At 41.4% G+C, this 20,930-nt stretch overlaps 1 long non-coding RNA gene across 1 annotated transcript; it reads left to right on the forward strand.

Annotated features, from left to right (window-relative positions):
- The first annotated feature begins 1,957 nt into the window (after positions 1–1,957).
- Positions 1,958–20,669, forward strand: LOC110081730 (uncharacterized). The gene is made up of 3 exons (XR_012087194.2): positions 1,958–4,475; positions 12,745–12,870; positions 19,117–20,669. It is a non-coding gene; the product is annotated as an uncharacterized LOC110081730 (long non-coding RNA).
- Positions 20,670–20,930: the final 261 nt, after the last annotated feature.

The raw sequence follows: 20,930 nt of genomic DNA on the forward strand, positions 1-20,930 counted from the left end.
TCCATTTTGATGTAGGAAAAACCCCAAAATCATGTGCTGTAAGTGAACATTTTTGCTTCCTTCAAGCAAGAAGCATCTGGACAAATCATTTTTTTAATTTTCCAACAGAGAAGATGAAACTGGGCAGATCTCTTCATACTTTTCTTTGCATGAAAAAGGGAATGACCAGGTTCCAAATCCTTCTGCCCCATTCTTGCCCATTTGTTGAAAGAGCATCAGCATAGGTAGCAAGTAATCTCAATCAGGGTGGGCATTGATGAGATAGGTAAACAGATGGGTCCAATTATGTCCCCCTTTTCTTTTTTAAACCTTCATGTAGATTGGTAATGATAGAATGTGGGGTTTGGAATCCAAAGCATTCAAGGCCACCTGCAATTTGCCACTCTAATAATATATCTATAGCTGAGGTGGCCAAACTCTGAGGAGCCAGAGGGGATTGTCCCCCCTTCCCTGGATGTTTAAGGCTGCATCCTTATTCACCCCTGAATCCTCACAAGATTTTGAGTGCCAAAAATAGCAAATCATGCCCTTTGAAGTTTTAGGGGAGAAATTCCCTCTCTAAATGAAACATTGTCCTCCTAAATATGGTCCCCAACAGGTCCTGAGAGATCAAGCTGCATTTAGAGAGGAAATCACATAGCCCAGAGTCTTTTTTCAATTTGGGGCACTTAGTATTTGTGGGGATGCTGGGGCAGAGAGGATCCTGGGGTTCATACCTGGGGTATGTGTCCTGGGGCCTGCAGACACTCTGTGGGCTATCTACTGCCAAACCCTGATTTATAGCCATATAATTTTTGTACTCTTCCTAGGGGTTGCTGGGTGTCACATTCCCGGGGGTTACAACAGCAGAGTCCGATAAGCCAGTCCTATGTCAGGAATTCAGGGAATGCAGAGCCGATATCCAAATACCAAAGCCAATTCACACAATGTAGTCCAGGGTCAGACTCCAAAGCCAAAACGCACAACGTAGTCCAGGGTCAAAGTCCAAAGCCAAGGGTACAAAGAACAAGGCTCAAGATTGTCAGGAGCGTGGACGCAAGCCAGAGATTTGACTTGTTGCTTCCACAGATTTTCAGCAGTCTGAGAGCTGTTTATATAGTAAAACAGTCCCTTGAACTACTGGAAGCCTTTTCATCCTGTCAGAACTCAGGGCTAGTTGATCGGATGTTTCTGCAGGCAGCCTTCAAGCGATCCTCTGACCTTTTTGTCATACGTCTTCCCCTCATCCTGGCCCTCAGCCTGTCTACTGAGGGAGGAGAATCTGGAGGCGATTCAGGTGTTTGTATTTCTAATTTTTTTTTTAATTTATATCCCGCCTATCTAGTCGCGGTGGACTACTCTAGGCGGCTTACAACAGAGATAAAATACTATAAAAATAAAACAGCAAATTACAAAACAATTAAAGGTAAAAAGACAATAAGAGAAAAGAAAATCAAAAGTAATCTGGTGAGAAGGCCTGCCGAAACATCCAGGTCTTTAGTAGATTCTTAAAGGTGCCCAGCGAGGGAGCTCCGCGAATACCAGGAGGTAGATTATTCCACAGGCGAGGAGCCACCGCCGAGAAGGCCCTATTTCTTGTTTTCTCTTTTCGGGCCTCCCTCGGCGTTAAGCTCCTCAGCCTCACCTCCTGGTGAGCATTCTCCTGAGCTCAGCATTCTCCTGAGCTACAGTTAACCCTTCAGGTTCCAGATCTTCGGCTGTACTCATGACACTGGGATAGATCTGCCACATGTTTTTAAAGTTTTTTCTTGCTGGGGGAGGGCACTTTGGGCTCAGACATCAGGATCACCCTCTTATGTATTTATTATTTGCATTTGTATCCTGTCTTTCCACAATGAACCCTGTTAATAACAGTGATCAAATAACTGTGTTAACGGTATAACAATGAATATAAGAAAACAGTACAAGAGACAAAGCAAGAGTAAACTCAGCCACTGGGACTTGATACTGGGGAATACGTTATGCAGTTATACATAGAGTTGAGTACAATCCCCAGGACCGGTGGCAAATACTGCTGCTACAAACCAGGAGAGTACTCTCAAAAACACTTAAAATGATTTGAAACTGAAATGATGAGAGTTCACACACTCCTTTATCAACTTCTGGTTTTTGGAGTCCCAAGGCAGTTATTACATATATTTTGCAATCCTTGTGAGACCAGCATATACGGTTGTTGGCCTGAATCTGGATGTGAAGTAGGAAATGCATCACAGATACTGGTGAAGTCTATTATCACCGGCTCAGGCTGTGAATGCCAGTTACCCCTAATAGATGTCAACAGTCTTAGGGAAATTGCATTTCCAGAGCTACTCATGCATAGTTCACATGCACATTGTTGCCTCCAAGTACTGGGAAGAGAAGGAAAGTCCTAAATAGAGTTCTTACTTCTGCTCAGTACCAGCAGTACTACTACAAGAGTAGTCAGTTAAGTGAGAGGAGGGATATGTTTGGAGAGGAACAGAGGACTGGAATGAATTCAGTTGCCATCACACTCTCAGAGATATCATTGGGAATCTGGCAGAGTTTCACAGGGTGAGTTTTAATCTCTCATTATTTGCTCCAAGTTGGGCCAAACTGGACTTAAAATGTGCAACTGAACTATGGGATCCAGGGTGGTGTAGTGGGTAGAGTGACAGACTAGGATGCACGAGACGGGTTCAAGTACCCACTCAGAAACTCACTGGGGTAGGGTGGCAATGATAAAAGGATAAAACTGGATGTCAGGGCCCACTATAAATTGGATGCAACTTGATGGCATGTAATACATAGCAACTGAACTGTTACCTTTTTTCCCCCAGAATGTAATCCCTAGGTGATGACTGAAAGGTAAAAATATTATTTTTCTGTTCAGCCATTTCCAAGAAATTTCTGAAAGATTTATCTTGTTGCCTCAGCACTCACTTCAGGAAAAGATTCTGAGGGGGATTGGTTTCAAATACTGTATGAGCTTTTGAGACTCATAATCTATTTCCTACTAAATAAAGGTATAGTTTCAGTCAAAGCTCATTTTTTGCAATGCCCATAGCCATTAATTTCAACTGGATCAGACAAACCTGACTATACATCTTAACACAGTTTTTACCAGTAAAGCTCCTTTAAAAAACAAAACAAAGACAACAAGAAAAAATGGTAGCTGTCAGAGCCCATCAGCTAACAGGCCATATTGCCTTACAGATTACAGCAATTATAAACCAAAAAAGGTATTTGTCCATGCTCTAGTATTTTTGAATGAGGTTTTGAGTTTTGTAGTTTATGATGAGGTAGTTTTTAATATATTGTGTAATTCTAGTGGTTTATGTGAGCTGCCTTGGATGAGCAGTTCTTTGAAAAGCAGCAGAATATGACAAGTATCATGATTAGTGGCTTTTCACTAGGTGAACACAAATGGTCATGTCTCGAAAACATATCACTCAAGGGAAGCTGATATTCAGTGCAGTTAGCAAAAAGGCACAATCATTAAAGAATTCTATGTGAGGAATTTAAATACACACACAGAGAGAGAAATACTTTGACTACAGATTATGGGAAGTGATCATTAGAGTTTGGGAGAATGCAAGCATTGCAAATATCTGCATGTGACATATTGAGTTAAGAATGTCAGAAGTTGCCTTACATTGAGTCAGACCTTTGCACTGTCAAGCTCAGAATTGTCAACACTGACTGTCAGTAGCTCTCCCGAATTACCGGCAGGATTCTTCCCTAATTGGGGATCCCTTTGAAGTCTCCATCCAACAGCTAACTAGGCCCACTGTTGCTTAGCTGCCATAATCAGCTATGTTCAAGGTGGAACAATGGTCTAGCTTAGTTAAGTAACTTTAGAACCTTTTCTAGGTTGAAGAGAAAATGAATACTATGTCACAAGGTAGGTGAAAAGCTGTACACGAGAGATAGATGCTGAGCTATAACAGCTGAAAAATTTGGCAATGGACAGTCTCAAGTGAGAAAGTCACTACCAACTCCATTTCTAACCATGTAGTATAACACGGGACAGGATTTTATCAGGGGAAAGGAGTCAAACTCAGCAAAATAGAGAGAAGCAAATAACCACAGTAAGGAAATGTGTTTTCCAAGAAAAAAATGGGCATAAGCACAACAATAAACCAATCAATTGTTTTGATTTTAGCATGATTAAACACATGAATCAAGATCCAGGCAGGAAAATATCACTGTTCAGGAATTAAAGGCCATTGTTTTCAACTTTCTAGAGGCCACTTTGGTGGAACTCCAAAAAAGGCTACTATTATACCACTTGGATCACACCTGGCCTTGTTTGACTCTGGAAGCTAAGCATGGTCAGCCCTGGTTAGTACTTGAATGGGAGACCACCAGGGAATACCAAGAATCTACTACCTTCAGGTGGGGCTATAAAAACCTGAAACCCAGGTAAGCTGCTGCCATAGTTAATGGTACCAGGATAGAGGGACTGAGGGTGTGATTCAGTAAAACGAAGCTTATGTTCCTATGCTGTCTTCACTGTAAGTATAATATTTCTGTACTTTCTCTTAATATTTTACTTATACTGTTCTAAATCAATGTACTTAAAATTGTTTTTGATCTTGTGTGTAGTCTTAGTCCTCAGATAATAAATGTATAGTCTAAGTTTTAAAGTGGAAGACACATCTATAAGTGTTGTTTAATTTGGCCAAACAAACACAATGCTAGGATTAGGATTTTGTAATAATTACATTTGCAGAAAGCAGTAATCTAGTAAGGTGAACATACACCCATGAATTGTGTGTAATCAAGATATTCATGGTAAGATAAAAGAAAAAGCTTGTGTTTGCTGTATTAAGAAATCCATTAAATATAAAATAGGACTAAAAGCATGAGTGTGAAGCTCCTAGAGCTGGGTTCTATGTGTATAAAGTATGCTGATGATCATCATGGTGACAATCTCATAATTGACCAGTCATCTTTGATGAAGGACCTCAAAGAACTAGTTCCTTGAAGGAAAAGGAAGTACTCTAAGAAAAAATTGATGAATGACTAGTGTACCTGTCGAAGAAGACAAGGGGACAACCTACCCAAGCCCACCTGGCTAACTAAACGTCCATCATCTTGCACAAGTCACTTTAAATACAGTATTGCTGCTCTTGTTTAATGCATTGTGCATTCAAGTTGAAATATTTTTTAAAACCCCTATATTTGGATGTGCACATTCTAAAATTTTTCCCCTGCATGCACAACCAACCTGCAAGTGATGAAGCATTCTATCTGCTGCTGTTGCCTATGTCTCTGGAGTCATGTGTGTGGGTGTTGTTTTGAAAAGCCGAGTCATTTCAACTCAATAGTCAGGAAATCTTTTGATTCTCACTATCCGCTTGATGAATGAGCACTTTGAGCAATGATCACCTGCCTTATTGACTGTGGGTGTTTTAAAGAGCAATTCACACTGTGTTCATTAAGAAAAGTGGCAGATGTTTTGATGCATTTCATTTTGAGAGAGAAGGCAGATGCTCACTCACCCCAGAACTCCATATGTGTTTGCTGTCCCTGTTTTCTAGGGAGTGCCTTTGATCTCTAGTTTTCTGTGAAAACACTGTCCCTGTTTTACCTCAGACAATTTCTTGAATTTCTCTCTTTAAAAAATGATCCTGATTTTAGAAACGGTGAGTGCCAGTTTGGCAGAAGGGAAAGAAGTAGGACAAAAGTTGCACCATTGATAGATGCTGCATATTGTGTTTGGTGAGTTAGAAGACACAGCAGCCAGTGGCATGCAAACACATACATGTATACACGCAGAGGGAGAGCACTTAGGCAGGCAACCAGGTACGTAGCTGTAGCGTTCCCCATTCATTAGGTCAATGGTTCATGTTTTGTTATGTAATGGTTCATGCATATTCATGTTGCTGAGAGGCGGAGCCGAGAGAGATGCTATAAGAGGCGGAGTCAGAGAGTCAGTCAGACAGTAAGAGTAACAGAGTCAGAGTGAGGGAAGGGAGAAGGGGTTAGAGTGTGGAGTTTGGGGAATTCTGAGGTGTGATTAGAGTTAGGAGTATATTGCAGTTTCAGTAATCAATAAACAAAAGTTCTATTTAAAAGACCTTGAAGTATGGACCTGAACCTTTATCTTCCTGAAGTAATGGTGATTTAGTGATCACCTGGTGGTAGCAGTGTAAAAGGGGATTGTTTGCCTTTGTGTGCTCTGAGTTTTGACGGTCAAGCAAGGGGGCATGAGGGCTAGGTAGACATTCACGGATACTGTGTTACTTCCATCCCAATCTTTTCACTCCAGAACTAAGGGAGAGATTCATCTTTGCTGGAATTTGATTCACAGTCTGTATTACTTTCGAAATTGCAGTGAGTATTCACATAGGGGCTGTGGATTGATTTGAGAGTACTGTACACTTTTCAGTCTGGATATGATACAATTTGCATTCCAATCCACAGCCCCCACTTCTTTTCTTCCTTCCTCTGGTCTCACCTCTGCCAATCCTTCCATCCTGTGGCCCAGCCTCTGACAATCGTTTTATGGGGTGTAAATATAGGAAATAATAATAATGAGGACCCAGTGATGAGGTAATAGGATGATCTAGTGCTAATCTTATAAAGGTTATTCCACTCATGGAAAAGGCTATATCCACTGATGGAAAAGGCTTTAGGAGTTAACCTCGAGGCAAAATCCGGAGCTGGAGTCCCGAAGGCAGCATGTGTCGTTCTGCCAACTCCTGTGACGTTGCTGGAACCAGTTGTATAGGCTCTTGCCTTTCCATTTGACCATTTCAGCAACATGGAGAGGGGGGATCTGCTGCTTGGGTAACAGCCTATCCTCCATATTACTTTACCCAGGCTTCATGCTCTGGAGAGGACACTCCTCAATTCAGAGCATGTTACCATAGTCTCTCGAGAGTGAAGGATGCCTATAAGGTATTTCTTTAAAAAGAAAAAAAGAGTAAGAAATTTTTAAAAATCAGAGGATGATTGAGGGAGAGGGAAGAATGTGAAGGTGTGTTCCCCCAGTCCTGAACACCATGCCCCAATAGCTTACAATATGTAAACACCACTTACAAACACACACCCATCTTTGCAAGAACGTATTACACTAGCTACACGGGAAAAAGTTTGTTTGAATAATTCCAGTTTTTTAAAAAACAGAAACCCTACAGATGCAGGGAGGAAAAAAAGGGGAGGGAGCAAAAGGGCTGGCCTGATTTGAATCAGCCTTTGTGTCATGTTATCAATAAAATATTTCAAAGTCACCTGTTTTATAAGCAGAGCAAATCCCACTGTATTTGATCATATAGTTGCAGGCTCCGTTGAGGATCAGAAAAATGTTTCCAAACCCCAAGGTCAAAATCTTTCTACAGACTCCTGCTTGCCTCTGTGCTTGGTTTCAAAGCTGGGCAGTTGACTTATTCCCTCAAAATCATTTGTCACATTCCAACTGCTGTTTCTCAGATTCTCACTAGGCTGTGTCTGGAGTTCACCCAAGATGGATCAGTTCCCCATTCTCCACAATGGACTATCCATTACTGAGCTGTGTCATGTCAAGTCCCTTGATGCATCTGTGGAAAACTTCTCTATACACTCTGTACATCTAATCCCCCCAAACACCTGCAAAGTTCACCTAACTATCCCTTCTTTTCCTTGTCATTTTCAGAGAAATGAAACCTTTAAAAGTCACTGATTTTGGGGCATCCAATTTTATAAAGAGTCCCCATAAAGCTATGTATGGTGTCCAGGAGCAGTTGTGATTCCTTTGAAGAAAAGTCACATTACATTAGGAAATACCAAAACTGGTTTGAAGGGGTCCAGTTTGATGGGGAATGGGACTGAATCCTTTGTATATGTGCAATGTATTCTACAATTAAACACTGAGGACTAATATTGTTACTGAAAAACTGATAACTGTGGCTGCCAGGCTAGTAGATTGCAATCTGAACTGCTTGTGAAGTAGTCTGGTGGATCTTTTCCCAGGTGATCACATGGTGTGCTAAGAAATGTGCCCCCGGCAAACCCAATCCCTCACCAAATTAGATATTTTTGGTGCAGCAATAGAATTTCTAATCTTGGGACTGTGCTGGAACAATTCCCCAGCAGGTGGAAGGGCCACTTTAAGGGAAACTGCTCCCATTCATGCAACCTTTTCTGGTGCAATCAGGCACATGCATTTTCAGCTATCTGTTCACACCCTAAGAGAGGCTACGACTGATGAGGTGAGGAAAATACTTTCCCGTGCAGTGCAATTACAGCCTGTCTGATGTCATTGTTCCCAACAGGATTTAAAGCTGTTAAAAAGACCCTTCTGCATGGTTTAGACAAACAGAGCATTTAATCTGGCTGTTTCTGCTATAAAGGCATCCCACAGAGCCTGGCTCTGTTGTCCTGACTTTTAAGAGGCTCTGCCCTGACTACTGCTTTACAGCTTTGGCTGGCATATAAAATAGAGGCTGCTCACTTAGGGAAATGAACTATTCTATAATTTTTGCAATATTTGTTGCTTGTTTATTAAAAAATGTTACATCATCTTTTATATATTAAAGAGTCACTCAATTTATTTATAAAATCAGTATGTCTCTAGGATATTTTTTCCCTCTCAAATAAATCATTGTCAGAGCTTAACAGCATGCCTCCTGTGAACTCTAATTATAAAAAGAGATGGATTAAAGAGGCAGAAAAAAACACAGCCCATACATTAAGGATTCTACTCAGTGATGCCCACAGAAGAGAGATTACTACAACAAAAGCTTCCCCTAGCAACAGAGGACATGTTTTTAACCTTTACCTTACAGGTCCCTGTGTTCTTTAGAAATATGCTGTGAGAAGTTGTGGACATGCCATCATAACATGAGAGGTAGCATGCTGTCTACTACAAACTTTATTTATCCATATTGTTTCTATGCATGAAAGTCACCTCTAGATATCATTCTTATAGCTGTGACCAAAAGATATAGCTAAAATCCTTTAAAATATATGAAGGCTGAACATAAATTGAATATTTAAGTCAGACAAATGTATTTCTGTTATAAACTTTTAATTTAAAAAGTTACTAATAAGAAGTCAGTTCAAAAATTAGTCAGTCTAAAAATAAAAGAGCTTGCAAATAGCACATATTATAAAAATTAATAAATGAATAATGGTAGGAATACATTTCTTGACCCTTTAGTGTATTTGAACACAAATGTGAAAAATATAAAGTTTTCTACATCCTCATCTAGCCGTCTACTAGTTAAAATCTATGGAGGAAAATCCATGACTTTTGTATGTTGTCTCTGTGCTGCTGTATCTGAAGCTGTTGTTATCTTTTTCTTCCCCGTCTTCTCAGCTGCTCATCTTGGCATGGCTCTGTTGTGGCTCCGCTGACTCTGTGTTGTCTGGCTGGCAGCTTTCTGGATGCCCTCTTGCTTATGTTACACCAGCCCTTTAATAGGCATGGATTTGTATATCCTTAACAGGGATGTTGCCCAGTCTTTGGGGCCAAGTCCCAAGCCCAAGTCTTCGGTACCAAGTCCAAAGTCCCAAACCCAAAGTGTGAGTTCCTATTTAAAATAAGATTTTTTCCACAGTGTTGCATCCACTCAGTGTCCCTTGTTTGTTCTTCCCAAACCCTCAGGTCCACCCTCTGGATGTGTTTCCTCTTTTTACACTGCCACCAGTGGATCTAGTCCACACTATACCAAATATATGTATCTCAGGCGTGTGCTGCCAATACAACAGGTTTATTGAATTTTTAAATGGTAAATCACAGATATAGATCATGGATGTGCTTTTATTACTGTTTAAGATCTCTCATTAGTACTTGGGTTTGATTACACGTTCGCTTGTGTATACTTATTCACAATAACCACTGCAGCAATACTCTTTGACTATCCATCTACTCTCTATTTCTTCTAACTCTTTCCTATTCTCTTGAACCCTCCAACTTTCCATTCTCTGTCTTAACTCTCTCAATTCAATCTCCTAACCTCTCCCTTTCTCTCTCACTGTCCAACTGTCACTCTAACTCCGCCCCTCCTGTCCTATCATAGGCTCCTGCACATGAGCTCCATATGATGGACAGGAGTGACGTGGGCATTCCACCACACACAGAAAAAAGGAGGGGTGGGTGGGTTCCAAGTCATGAGTTAAGTCCAAACCCTAGTTGAGTCTCAGCTGAGTCTCCAGTAAAACTTATGTGCAGTTTGACAGTGAGTCACATGATTCAAATCCCTATTCCTAATCTTTATGTATTGTTTCTAAAAAATTTTTTGCCAAGATTACAGATTCCAACAGGCTAATGCAAAACTCATAGACTTTTGCTTCAGTAGCGGACAACTGGCTGATAAGGTTTATTCCAACAAAGTCTCTTATCTGTGTTTGTTTCTACTTTAGCAGACTTGAAGGGATATTTTGTTTAGTCTGTACAGACTTACATTGCCTTTCAAATGACAAACTCCATAGAAAAATGATGTGTCTCTGCTTATTTAGAGGAAACATTTGGGATTTAATAAATCTTTTTTTAAAAAACTTCTGCAATGGCTTCTAATGGACATTCAGTATATTGGTACTTAAACTGTTACTTTTTTCTTTTTCATCTTCAAGGTTTCATCTTTCTGTCCTGAAATAATCTCTACCAGGCAGTTCACTGCTGTTTCAACTTTCATGTTACAATTATATTTCACATTTCCAGGGCTGCATTTCTTGCACCCTTAATCATTTAATAATTTATTTATTCAAAATATCTTACTTCGACAATTCCCTCCTCCCTTCAGGTGATTGCAGGGAAGAGTTGTTTGTAGATTTTCTTTGTTGCTCAATAGTCAGGTTTCGCAACATTGACAGTTTTACTGGTGAGGAAATAGTCATCCAAACATCACTGTTCTTCCTTGCTTCTGAGTCATGCTGTTCTTACTCCTGACTAATGCCACTCTTCCCTCTTCTGGAGTCATGCTCCTGTTTGCTTTACTGTGTTCTGCTCCATAGAACAGAGTGTACAAGAAGCTGTGGTTGAAATAATTTGGAAGCAGACTATAGAAGAGGCTAAAGTGATAGCTATCAGCCCCCCCTTTTTTTCTTTCTCACTCTAGAGAAACTGTAGGGAACCTAATCTAGATTAGAATACCACTATGGGATCAGAATGCCCCCCCATCACACTTGTTGAAAAACCACCCTGACAATTGCTTTGGGTGAGAAATGGTTAACGGATTTTTAAAAAAAGAATCAGCTTTTGAGATTTTACTGGTGCATAGTGTCACTTTGTGGCTTTCTTAACTGCTGCCATTGGTGTTATCAACATTCAGGCTGCCCTTTGCTATGTAAAGTTTGGCATTCTTTTTCCTGCTGGTAACCCAGGTGCAATATTGTGTTGCAATCTTGGGCCATTTCCTGGCTTTTTAAATCATGGGAACAGAAGCAGAGTGTCTCGCTCTCATAAACTGGTGTGTTTTGGAAGAACTGGATCTATATTAGCCAGATCCCTTCATCCACTCTTTCCACCTCAGTGTTCTCTCTCTCTCTCTCTCTCTCTCTCTCTCTCTCTCTCTGTATGTGTGTGTGTGTGTGTGTGTGTGTGTGTGTGTGTGTGTGTGTGTGTGTGTGTGTGTGTGTGTGTGTGTGTGTGAGAGAGAGAGAGAGAGAGAGAGAGAGAGAGTAGCCAAACTGTTTCACTATGTCTACTCATATTCTGGGCTGAAGGGGCATAATAGCATTTAAAATGAACTGCAGTGGAGGAGCTAAATATAAGTGCTCTGGATTTATTACTAAAAAATCCCATCATAATGAGCTGCCTGCCAGAAAATTATAGTTGTTTTCAAATGATATTTGAAAGCAAATTAAATGTATGATGAGTTGTGGTTTTGGTCCTTGCTGATGTCTGTGGTGACTGTGAAGATAATTTTCTCTCATATTCTTTCTCTTTCTTCTTGCCAGCTATGTTATGACCCAGGATTAATTTGCTTCAAACACATGAAAAACTCAAACACCAAGGAACTGAGGGATGGGATAAAGGCCCTTGTGGGCGATCAGACTGTCATGGGATTGTCACACATAAACAAAACGGAGGGACAGATTCTCTACTAAGTAAATATCCCTGGGTGAATCATTACATTACACCAAACCATCAATACTGCCACTAGCTAGCCGTTCATTGGTGAAAAACTAGCACTGATATCTTGTTGTCATGGAAAGTTATAGCATGCAGATTTGACAACGAGAGGAACAACACCAGCACATTCTGCTTAGCAATGTCTGTCTTGATTTGTTTAGGCGCAAGAATTCACATCTCTAAAATACAACTCATAAAGAAGGGATAAAATGCCTTTCTGAGTCTCCCACTTACTTCAGATAACATGGCACTGAAATGTGTAACAGTGATATTTATCTACAGTTAGAAGACACTGATTCTAAGCATCTTCTGCACACCAAAGCATTATATTCAGAAATATATGTCATGGTGCAGTTTTTCTCCCTTCTCATTTTTCCTCTCCTTGACTACCACATGTTTTTCATGGCTGATATCTATGTCATTTATGAATGCCCACAGCAAGTCCACTCCCCCTTTCTCTAATGCCACAGCTTGTCTTCCAAAATCCCTGCATCTATCCCAATTTGTGTTACCTGAAATGTCCCCGTTATACAAGGCTCACTCTTTCTGGCTTCTAAGCACTATGATTTTCTTTGCATACCATACATTACTCACTGTACTACAGTGGGATAAGTTGGAACTGTCTGAGACCAAACTGTCTGATGATATAATGTACCCATTAGTGAACACTGTGTCTTGGTACAATTTAACAATGATGGCAAGTATTCTTTTCTTTTGAGCAGTGAGGACACTCATGATTCTGACGTGAAACCCTGAACGGCAATCTGCCTCAGTTCCTGAACATCTGCCCGCTCTGTAGAAATCTCAGCCCAAGATTTCATTTTCTACTTTCTCTGACTGACAGAAGGGTAAGATTAGATATTAAGGTGAATGTGTATCTCTTACAATTAACCTATTTCTCATCCGCAATGGATGTTCTCCCAGCTGTGTCACAACAACCAGATGTAAATTTAAGCCTGTGTTTACCTTACAGTAACCAGTCAGAAAACAAGAAGCTTATTAACTGCAAGATAAGCAGGTGAGGAAAAGCAGGTGTCCTTCAACACTTGAGGAAGCACCTCTTCTAAACCTGTTCCACAGGTAGCATCCAGTTTGCTTCTTAATGGTTAGGCTACTAAGGTGCAACCAGCTTTCAGTGTACTGAAGAGTGGGCACTTTTGTCAATTTGGTACAAGTAACAGATTATGATGGACCTTCCTTATAGATCCAGACTCAAAGAAATTACAGAATCAAATTGTATGCAGTTTATTTGTTTCATTTTCTGATTTAAACAGCAAGCACCCCAGGCAAGGAAAGATCCAGACAACAAAGAAGAAAACAATGCATTTGTTAAATTAAACTAGGAGCAATCCGAAGCCAGAAGCAATAATATAATTGTTATTTATGTAGCATATTATTTATCTCTTTTCTATTAAAAAAAGGCCTAAAGCAAGGAAGCATTCCGAAAGCAAAGAAGGAACGCAATGTGCTTGATGAACCTAAAACAATAACATTAGAAGCACTATGATAACACATTAAAAACCAACATCAACGGTGCCATGGAGCACTATTGTATGGAAACATTTGCAGGGATAAGACTGTTTCAGTTTGCCAGCATAAAATATAAAAGGATAGAACAGTAAAAATGTATCAAAGCTGGTGCTCAGAATCATCATCCAAAAACTGGAGCTTGGAAATGACTAGTTATAAATAATTTAGTTATCAATACTTGCTTACTTTTTGTTCATGAATAAGTAATAGTTGCAAAGTTATTTTAGGTATAATGGTTATTTTGAAAAGTTACTTTTAAATGCATTTAAATACGCTTTTAAAGTACTGGTGGCTATCTAACACTGAATATAACTAATCACAGTTAGCTAGTTAATTGTAATAATTCCTTTGTTGCTTCAAAATATTTTTGAAAGTTGTTGTTATTGTTGCCTTTAATACTTGACTTTCCGAGAATGGACTCAATTTAAAGGTAACTTAGTTATGAATTCTACTGAGATCTAATTAAGAAAATGCATTAACAAAGGCTTTTAAACGTTTCACTGGAGTAATTAGATGTTGGAGAAACAAAACCATGGGATAAAAGAAGAAAGGGCTTTGCTAAGCTCTTGTATTGAGAGGTTTGTCAGGCAATTATTGTAAAAGGAGGGGAAATTCTGAAACCACTTTGGTTGCTTTAATATTTCACTTCATTTTCATGATGAAAATTCAAAGAAGAAAAGAAAAGAAAAGGCAGAATGTCACCTAGGCTATAAACAAACAAAATTGGCATGCCTAATCTGAAAAGCAATGATACAGTATCTGAGCAATGGATGAATAGTACCTAACAGTATAGAATGGCAGTCCTCAAATCCAGAGTTTCTCCAGTCAGAATTTCCACTCTGGGTCTTCACACGCATTGAATTTTGAACTCCACACCAACAAATATTAAATGAGAATGTGACCAATACATGTGAGGTGGGCAAGCTGAAGTATCAGCCTTAAGTTCAGTCAACTCCTGCTTTAGTTACCTTATGACTGCTGCAAAGTCCTCTTTCGGCACATGAAGTTGCGAAGCCATAACCTGCTTTAGCACTTTGCCTAAGAATGGATCATTAGAGACTGGCAGGTAATTATCCAATACCAGGGGACCCAAGGAGGGCTTTTTAAACAGTGCTCTTACTACTGCCTCCTCTAATCATACTGGGATCACACCTGTTGCAAGGAGGCACTCACCACCCTTCATACTTGCTCAGCCAATCTTCTTTGGCAGCTTTTCTGAGCTAGGAAGGGCAAGGGTCCAGCAGACAAGTGGTAGCCTTCACCTGTCCAAGAGTCCCATCCACATCATTAGGCTGCAAAAACTGGAACGTATCCATCAACACAGGACAAGCAGGGGCCATAGTTACATCTTGCTTTCCTGTAGCCTTTGGACAAGATTTACAACAGAACGACATCTGTGACAATGTTTCCACATCCCCAGAGCCACAGTGGCACAGCCTTGAGGCAATGGGGAGTCCTCCATATCGTCCTTCCAGCAACCAGGGCTACATCACATTAAACCTTGCTTGGATAGAGCTCCAGGGTCCTTTGGGATACTTAGACTCTGTAGAGCACTGGTTCTTAACCTTGGGTTACTCAGGAATTTTGGACTGCAGCTCCCAGAAGCCTTCACCACCAGCTGTCCTGACTGGGGTTTCTGGGAGTTGCAGTTCAAAAGCATCCGAGTAACAAAGGTTAAGAACCACTGCTGTAGATAACCACCACTTTGCATAGTATTAAGGAATGGCAGCTGATGAGCTAATGGTGAGCAAATATGATTTACTTGAGCCAACACACTTTATCTCTCTTTGTCCCAAATTCTTTGCCTAATTAGCCACTTACCTTATGAATCCTCAATTTGAACACAGAGGTTTAAAGCCAAGCATGGTTACTAACTGGGAGACACCTTTTGTCTAGTTAGCTTTGCAGAAATCCCTCAAAACCGGGCACACTATGGTGTGCTCGTTAAGTGCCCATGTCCTTGACACCCATAGTTTAGACACAGGCAGTAGCTGAGCGCCAAGGTGCTGTAGTCACTTCCATAGGGGAATTTTTCCTTGGGGTTTGAACTCCATCCTAATAATAATATTCCGATAAATTTTAGTAAATTAGACTGAGTGAGAGAACAAAGAAAAATGTAAAAAAGACAATCCAAACTGCAGTACAGACCTTTCTCTTTATGCCACTCCTATGTAAAATGGTGGGCACAGATGCTGCAGAGGGAAATATATACCACATATTGGTGCACTAAAACTGATCCCTCCCCAGTGCCTCAGTGTTTGGAATGCCCAAAAGAGATCTTGGACCTTACTAGGGGATTCAGTTGTCACTCACCTCCTTTGATGCCAGCAGCTACATCTACTAATATTTTATTACTTCTGATCTCCCCTTTCCTTATTTCTGCCCTGGACCTGCTCCAGAAATTCATAAAAATCCCTCAATTCAGTTAGTTTGCACAGTTGTCCAAACATAGCCCACACAGTCCACATACCTAGTTTGCACACATCGACTGAGATTGCACCTGTCAACTAAAGTGAAAGACAGGCTGCTTTTATGAAATCAACCCAACATAATATTTATGTATAGTTATATATTTTTATTTAAAGTTAATCTCTGAAGGAGTCACTATAGATGTTTATCTTTACGTCACAAAATGGAAAAAAAGATGCTATCCAAAACACAGTATATACATTTTATTGCAAAGTCGTTTTAATAAAATATGTTGCAAATATGGACAAAGAAAACAATAAGAGTATGGCTCTGTCATGGCCATATCTGCAACTGACCAGACCTATCACTGTGCTCCTTTTGAGTTCAGTGGGATTTATTTATAAGTAATGTGTACAGAAATGCATTCTGTATTATTACCATGTCTCTTTCTATTAAAGCATTCAGGAAATGGGCACCAATAGGTCTGGAGATAAAATGCTTGGAGAAACTAATGTTTGCAGAAGAATATTGATTTAAAGGGAAAGGGGAAAAATCCATGCAGTACGCAACTTTAGGTAGCCAAATGATAGATGAGCATATTCAGTAGCCACAACTGGTGGTGTGCTATCTGGCACAGACAGGAAAACATATGCAAAAGAGGGGGGGGACCAAATCAAGTACAATAAAGCAGATGGAGGCTGGGTGAAAATACAGTCACATTAGATGACAGCTTGCAGAAGATGGCTACTTCTGGGCTTGATATGGGGGGGTTGGAGGTACAGTAGGAGCCCCATATCCATGGGATCAGTATTCGTTGATTCCCTTATTCATGGTCTGAAAATATTAAAAACATATATTTCTAAAGTTGAAGTTACCATAACTAGCCAGTAGAAGGAGCCAGAGACCATGCTATGTACAGTGGTGCCTCGCTAGACGATATTAATCTGTGCCATTGAAATCGCTCTCTTGTGAAAATGTCCTATAGCAAAAAGTGTTTCCCCATTGGAATGCATTGAAACCCGTTTAATGCGTTCCAATGGGGAAAATAGCTGTCATCCAGCGAAAATCGCCCATACGGAAGCCATTTTGCCAAGCGCCGATCAGCTGTAAAAAAATGCTGTCTTGCGAAGCATAGGTCCCGAAAACACCTGTTTTGCGAAGATCGCCCATAGGGAAGCCATTTTGCGAAGCCAATGATCAGCTGTAAAAATCGTCTTGCAAACAAATGGTCAGTGAAGCACAGACCAAATCATTGTCCAGAAAATTCCCCCATAGGAAATATCATTTTGCGATCACTATAGCGATCGCAAAAAGTCAACATCTAGCGAAAAAACCGTTTTGTGGGGTAATCGTCTTGCGAGGTGCCACTGTATAGCCTTTGCTAAAATCCATCTTTCTCAGCACCTGTGGTGGGGGGCCTTGGCACTGATCCTATTCTAGTTATTTAAAAAAAAAATAGCTTCCCAACGTATTTAATGCAAAATGCCACTTCTTATCTCAGGACTGTAACCATTACATCCTAAACAGGACTTCTGTGCAACCAGAAGAATAACAAAGAGTGATCTGACTCTGTATGTATCCTACCCCAGAAACTGAAAGCCAGTGTTGTGCAGTGGACAGAATACCTTGAGACTAGGAGACAAAGGAGACTAGAATTTGAACCACTGCCTGGCCATGGAAACTCATGTGGGCGGGGCAGGGGGGGAGTGGAAATGGTAAAATCACTCAATCATCTCATATAACTTGGGAATCCTGTTAGAATTGCCATAAGAAGTGCACAAAGCAGAAGAATGCAAATGCTTAACCATATGGAAGGATATTAAGTAAGATCTCTTGTTTGAAAGTTAAGGCTGTGTCATCTCCTGCATCTTTACTTGAAAGGAGGGCTTACTACTGCATAAACATGTAGCTAATTGTCAAATGCTTGTGCTTCGCTCGCCCAGCCCGGAATAAAGAGACGAGACACATGACATGGGGTAACTGGGCCACAATCTTATTAACTTTTATTAACTTTAATTCCCCTTTCACAAGGGGGCCTACCATAGTGCAATTCTGGTCTGTTCCCAGAGTCTGTTATGAATTCCAATCCAGATCATGTTTAAGTGGATTCCTAATCCGCAAGCAATCTATGCTACCAAACAGCACACTTCCAGGCATGATGTTACCTGGATGCCTTGCTTCCCCTCCCCTCAGCTAACTTCTGCTCATACCAACCTGAGAGGAGGGGTGCTTGGCACCGCCTGATTGCCCCCTTTTGAACTCACTTGGACCTATTCCTTTTGCACTACTCACCAAGGCAACAGGGCTACAATGTATGCCCTGTGCTCTCCCCCAAGCTGAATATTTTGGCCCTAGGGCCCCCTTGCAAATCCCCCAAGAACATGTCTAACCCCACATCAGACAAATGCACTCCATCTGACCTATATAACTCTGGCCTAGAAACTCTAATACTCTGATGTGATATAACTCAGTGGTTCTTAACCTTGGGTTACTCAGGTGTTTTTGAACTGCAACTCCCAGAAACTCCAGCCAGCACAGCTAGTGGTGAAGGCTTCTGGGCTTTGCAGACCAAAAACACCTGAGTAACCCAAAGTTAAGAACCACTGATATAACTGACCCCAGGCCCTAACTGCCCTGCCAACTTCCCGGTTAACTCCTTTCCCCACGTCTATAAGCCTGGGGTCACAGCTGACCCTCCATAGCAACTGTGGAATAATAGCTGACCATATGATGCATGTGGCTGGACAGCTGACTGCAAAGGCCTTCATGTCAGCTAATATCTGTAGTATCAAAGACTTGCCCGACTTCTGAGCCAAGTCATTGCGTCCCAGGTGGATCACCAGAATCCAGGGACACTAAGTCGAGGAACCTGTCCCGAAGCAGGCCTCTCCGTCCCCTCCATTCCAAAGCAGCCAAAGTGCCAAGTATCAAATTTCTGCCCTAGCTGGTCTGACTGGCATATTTTGCTGCCCGAAACATATCACTGTGCCCGACCAACAGAATGCGTACATGGGACAACGGTCTCTGTGGACCTGTAATGAGAAAAATGCAATCAATGGCAGCACCTAAAACTGTGGCAGAGGGCGGATGTAATCACAGTATTTATGTGAAGCCCATCTACCCACCTTCTTAATGTCTTCCTTTCCATACCCAAGGGCTGCCACCATGGACGCGGCACCGATTCTGAAGGAATGAGTCCTGAAATGCCACCCTTGAATCCCAACCTGGCATAAGGCCTGGGATGTGACTTTCCAGAATTGATACTGTGTCAAGAATGACCTCTCTGCATGATGCAAAAAAAACAAAAAAACAAAAAAACCACCATCATTGTTCCCTCTAAGCTGCAAATAGTCCTGCATGGCCTTCCAAGGGCAAATTTCAGTTAAGGAACATTGGCCTAATATGATAAACTTCTCCTTTCCTTGTTGGTCAGTTTTGGACCTACACAAATGAATGACTACCTGGCCCTGGGATATGACTACATCTTTCATCTGCAAAGAGGATAGCAACGTGTCATTTTTTGCTGTCGCTACCAGTTCACTTATACGCATGGCCCCAAAGAATGCTATCAGCATTGCCTCCTTTAAAAGGCAATTCTCGAAGTGATTCCTACACACTAGCTGCCACATGTTTGCCAATTTAGGTAGGACAGCTGGGGGAAAAGGTGAACGAGAATCTTTAACTTTACCTCATTCATGACCCCAAACCTCAATCATTTTTGTATGCAGAAATCTATGGAATAACTTTTACATCCCCACACCTTGGCATAAAAAGCCAGCAAAGACATTCGCCCATGAATTGACCGGAGTCCAAGACCCTGGTATACAGAAACCAAAGCAGAAAGGATCTAACAAAAACTTACCTGCAACCTTATCAGGGTATATATTAAGCCATTGCTCCAGAACAGGAACCTTAATTGGACTGGGTCCCTTTTCGTGTATTAGATGGGGGCAGGCAGCTTGTGACCATCCCTGGAGTCTCTACCAGTGTTCCTGCCAGGCCGCCCCTTAGGGCATGCTGCTGACACACGTGGACCACTGCAGATAGAGCATTGGTGCCTGAACCTATAAGGTCGCCTGTTGCATGCTCCTTTAGTGTTGAACTCCCAGCAAAAAAGGTGGGGTTGAACCACCTGCCCGCAACCATGCGGGAATTGCCAGCTTGTACTCTTTGTACTACATGGCCACTATGAAATCTATTGCCCAGCACAGGACGGCATGGAGTCATCAACCTGAGCCACAGGGCATCACGCAGGACATCCCAGCACATGCTCGAGTGCAGCGTTGCGTGCATACAGAAGCCCTTATCATAAAGAAGCCACACATGCCTCAGGAAATCCACATAGGCCCTGTAAATCAGGTCCATGTATTGAAAGAACAGCAAGGCCCATTCCAGATGAGTGTAAACTACTGTTCCTGCATAAAGAACCCCCGCAACGAATTTGCCCAGCAAAAATCAGGCTTACACCTTTGTAGTTTCTCCATCTCCCTTTCTTCTTCCTTGTCCTTCTATTTCCCTATTTCTCTATTTAATAAATCAAATACATCTACATATTTTTCTACTATATTTTTTCCACTGTTGCTGGTGGGAGATGGTCACATAGTGGCAAAGATTGATCACCCTTGGGGAGGACACAATGTGCCACAGAATTATACCCTCTTTCCCCCACAGATGACAACACCACTTGCCCTGATCCTGGCAGCCCAGTAGGCTGACTGAAACTTTTACTTGGCGACTCTCCTAAACCTGCTCCCATGGGCATGTGAACCCTCATGGCTAGCGACTGTTGAGGTGAGGCAAAGGTGAAGGGACTGGCACCTGAAGGCTCCCAGTACCCCATGGCCAAACACTTGCGGCCCGTGTTATACCTGATGTCGCGGTGCCCTCAACTGGCTGTGACGCTACCGGTAATTCCAAGAGCGCACTCATGGGAACTGGGTCTTCCTGTACTGTCACACCAGACCTGGTG

Source organism: Pogona vitticeps, chromosome 1 (genome assembly GCF_051106095.1).
Source record: "Pogona vitticeps strain Pit_001003342236 chromosome 1, PviZW2.1, whole genome shotgun sequence".
In the NCBI taxonomy this organism is placed as follows: Eukaryota; Metazoa; Chordata; class Lepidosauria; order Squamata; family Agamidae; genus Pogona; species Pogona vitticeps.